This window comes from Erinaceus europaeus, chromosome 1 (genome assembly GCF_950295315.1).
Source record: "Erinaceus europaeus chromosome 1, mEriEur2.1, whole genome shotgun sequence".
Lineage (NCBI taxonomy): Eukaryota > Metazoa > Chordata > Mammalia > Eulipotyphla > Erinaceidae > Erinaceus > Erinaceus europaeus.
Window position 1 is genome coordinate 110596818 of NC_080162.1, and position 4691 is coordinate 110601508.

Below are 4691 nucleotides of genomic sequence, written 5' to 3' on the forward strand. Positions count from 1 at the left end.
GGAGCTCTGAGCTATCCCTTTATTCCTTTTTTGCCTGCCTTCCTTCCTTCCTTCCTTCCTTCCTTTCATTCATTCTTTCTTTTGCCTCCAGGGTTATCTATCACTGGGGCTCAGTACCAGCACTATGAATTCACAGCTCCTAGCAACCATCTTTTCCATTTTTCTTTCTAATTTATTTATTTGACAGGACAAAGGGAAGTGAGAGGGGAGGGGAAGATAGAGAGGGAGAGATAAAGTTAGATACCTGCAGACCTGCTTCATGGCTCTGGAAGCACCCTCCCTGCAGATGGGGAGCAGGGAGGGGCTTGAATCCAGATCCTTATGCATGGTGATAAGTGCACTTAACTGAGTGTGCCATCACCTGGCCCTGACATATCCTTTTCTACTCCCAGTGTTCCCCCAGAGAAGCCCTGGAAGCAGATGGGACTCTCCCAGGTCAGCCTATGGAGCCTTTCCTGGGGGTGTTAGGGAAGGCCTAAGGATAGGTTCACCTTTGGCTCCCTGTAGCCCAGATGGCACCATGGTGGGGCTGCATACTCTGGATCACTGTTTCCTGGAGTGTGGCCATATGCACAGCAAGCCAAGGTCAAGCTCACCCTGTACCCAGGACCAGGCCTGCTGTGCTGGCAGAAGGCAGTACTGTCACAGCCTGGCCCATAGTGAGCATGCCACTCTGCCAACTTCCAATGCCAGTCCTGCCCATCCTCTCTCTCCAGCCACACCATTGTGGACATTGCTGGCCTGTGCTCACCAGCTTCTCTGACTGTACCCCAAAACCTCCTCTCTTTCTCCCAAGGTTTCTACTACCCAGTGGACAGTGCTGAAACCATGGAGGGGCAGCAGGATTGGGGGGGCTTCTCTCTTCTGTAAGTCAGCAGGAACAAAGCCACCATCCAGTTTTGGAAGGTAGTATCCTGGTCAGCTTAGCAAGTGCACTCACCCTCTCTAGCTCAAGCCCCAGTTCCACCTAAGGTGAGGGGAGCAGGGCTCAGGGTGCGCTCTGCCAGCCTGCTCTCCACCTGCACAGCCCTCTCTGGGGCAGCCCTGAAACATGCTGAGAGTGGGGCGCTGTGCCCACACCCAGACCAGGAAGTGAAAGTTGAGAGTGTGGAGGAGACCTGTCAGAGACCAAAAGGTTGAACCCAGGACCTCCTGGCTCACACATGTCACCACGACAGGGTGTGACCTGCTCCTACCCAGGCCAGGCAAACCCAGATAACCCTGAATTCAACAGCCTGGCAGCCCCCAGGCCTTCCTGCCCCTACCTTTACCCACACCCTGTCCTTGTTTTCTCATTAAGCTACATGCTTTAAGGAGATCTGAGGCTTTTCCAGGTATGCCTACCAGGCTCCAAGCTTGCACCCTACACTTTGGATGCATACTGACTGTGTGTCTCGGTTCACTGACCAGGGTGAGCTGAGACCTTGAGGCCCCTCTGGGATCAGTTGAGGAGCAGAGGGAGCCTGGAGCTCTTGGGCATATGAGGATGTGTGTATGTAGTTGGAGACTGCTAGAGGCTCTCCCCTCCCACTTTTATTTTTCCCTCCAGGGTTATTACTGGTGCTCAGTGCCAGTACTACAAATCCACTGCTCCTGGTGACCATTCCCTACTCCCCTTTTATTGGACAGACAGAGAGAAATTGAGATGGGGAGATAGAGAGGGAGAGAGAAAGATAGGCACCTGCAGACCTGCTTCACCGCTTGTGAAGCGACCCCCTGAAGGTGGGGAGTAGGGGCTGGAACCCAGATCCTTGTACAGGCCCTTGGGCATAATATTATGTGCACTTAACTGGTTGCATCACTGCTCAGCCTGAGAGTTCTGTTAATCTCCTTGGTAGGAACATGTAAAGGGGTCATGGGACAGAATCTTTGTCACCAGTAGGAGACAAGATAATTAAAAAAGCAGAGACCCAAGCAGCTGCCACTCCACAGAGGGCTTGCCCGGCCCCCCATCAAAGTGGCCTCTGTGTTGCAGGAGACAGAACAGAGTTCCAAGTGGGGCAGTGCCTCTCTACACACCACACACCCCATTCTCTGGGCAGCTGGAAGAATGCTACAAAGGATGCCTGTGCTCCACAGCAGCGAGCCAGCCCCAAGACCAGGGATCCAGTGACCCAGGATGGTGACACGTGCCACCTTCCAGGCCAGGGCCATGCAGGAGGCCTTCAGCCACAGTAGATGAGACAGTTGTCTACAGGGCTCTGGGAATGGGACACAGAAAACAACTCAGTACAGGATAAGGGCCGTGAGAAAGGACAGAGACCCTGAGTGCATTCCTACTCAGAACAGCTTGGCTGTGCCGCTAGCCACCCCCCAGGGTGAGGTTATAGCTCTTGAGGGTGGCAGGGGACTGGACAGGCCTTTCCCTGGATGTCTTAGCACTTGGAGACTCTCTCCTCGCTGTGGTCCTGTGAGTTCATGAAGAGCCAAAGGTAGAGTAGGAAATGGTGCCAACCCTGGGATTCTCCTAGAGGCGGGCATGCATTGGAAAAATCCCACGGGAATTCGTGCTTGTTAGAGGCAGTGTGATGCTGAAGTGCAAGTGACCTAGATCCCAAGGCGTCCGGCCAGGGAAGCTCAGGCTCCTCCCTACTGTGGCCCTGTATCACCCTCCTACGGCTCGGCTCTGCATCCCCAAGCTCCACTGTGCTGCAGGCCAGAAAGATGAGAAAATCCTCCCTGAACTAAATAGGATGCTGTGTCCCATGGTGGCCCTGGCACCTGCCCTCGGCACCCTGCCCTGTGCATGCTAGCATAGGTCCCCTGCACCACCCAGGCAGGGTGAGGTGGTTCAGATGTGCCAGTGCACACCCAGGTGAAGAGGCAGAGTCCATGGGCCAGCGCCTGTCATTTCTATGCAAGCTCCTGAACCCTCTGGAAACTGAGTGCACTGGGCCAGGGCCACTGACTCAAGAGCCAAGCTCAGCCCTTGGTAACACGTGTGTGAAGCCAGCTCTGTGCTCTCTAGGCCGGTGTCCATGTCTTGTGTGAGAATCAGTACTTGGGGCTGGGGAGACAACATGATGGTTATGTAAGACTTTCATGCCTGAGTCTCTCTGTGATCCCAAATTCAAGCCCCACCACCACCATAAGGCAGAATTGAGCAGTGCTCTGGCAAAATAAAATAAATAAATACATAAATAAATAAATGGAGGCTGTCATTAAAGGAGAGCCCATGAGCTGCTCTAAGGCCAGTGGGAACCACCACCAGGGTGTCTTTTTTAAAAAAATTTTTTAAATATTTATTTATTTATTTATTTATTTATTTTCCCTTTTGTTGCCCTTGTTGTTTTATTGTTGTTGTTATTGCTGTCATTGTTGTTGGATAGGACAGAAAGAAATGGAGAGAGGAGGGGAAGACAGAGAGGGCGAGAGAAAGATAGACACCTGCAGACCTATTTCACTGCTTGTGAAGAGACCTGCAGGTGGGGAGCCGGGGGCTCGAACCGGGGTCTTTACTCCAGTCCTTGTGCTTCACGCCACATGCACTTAACCTGCTGCGCTACTGCCCGACTCCCCCAGGGTGTCTTTTTTAAAAAAAATATTAGTGATTTAATAATGATTAACAATATTGTAACATAACAGGGGTACAATTCCACACAGTTCCTAACGTCAGAGTTCTGTGTCCCATCCCCTCCATTGGAAACTTCCCTATTCTTTATCTCTCTGTGAGTATTGACCAAAATTCTTTATGGAGTACAGAAGGTGGGAGATATGGCTTCTGTAATTGCTTTTCCAGTGGACATGGGTGTTGGCAGGTCAATCTATACCCCTAGTGGGGTGTCTCCTAAATGGGGGGAATGACAGGAGCCTTTGAGCCTGGGCTTTGAAAGATGGGGCCCTCATCATCACCACTGGCTTCAGTTGCACTTGGGAGTTATAGGCTCTGGTTAGAGGGCTGAATGGGCTTAGACCAAAGTAGTGTCACCAGTGTACTTGGAACTTGGGCCTGGAGTTACCCCTGTGAGAACATGTAAGGAAGCAACCATGTTCCTCAAACTCAGGGCTCTTTGCAACTACCCACAGGTACTGGTATTTCCTGGGTTGGGCTTTCCTCCACACTTTTTTTTTTTGCCTCCAGGGTTATCACTGGGCACTCCAAATCCACTGCTCCATTTTTTTTTTTTTTTTTTACATTTTATTGAATAGGACAGAGAGAAATTGAGAGAAGAGGGGGAGATAGAGAGGGAGAGAGAAAGATAGACACCTACAGACCTGCGTCACCACTTGTGTAGCATCTTCCCTGCAGGTGGGAAGCTGGGGGCTTGAACCTGGATTCTTGTGCAGGTCCTTAGTACTGTGTGTCACCCCTGCCCCTTTTAAAAATCTTATTAAAAAATCTTATTAGTGATTGAATAATGATTAACCAGATTGTGAGATAACAGGGGTACAATTCCACACAGTCCCCCCCTCCCACCAGGGCTCCATGTCTCATCCCCTCCATTGGAAACTTCCCTATTCTTTACCACTCTGGGAATATGGACCAAAATTCTTTATGGGGGGCAGAAGATGGAAGGTCTGGTTTCTATAATTGCTTCTCTGCTGAACATGGGTGTTGGCAGGTGGATCCATCCCCCAGCCTGCTTCTATCTTTCCCTAGTCGGGTAGGGGTCTGGAGAGGTGAGGTTCCAGGGGACACTGGTGAGGTCATCTCTCCAGGGAAGTCAGGATGGTATCATAGTAGTGTCTGC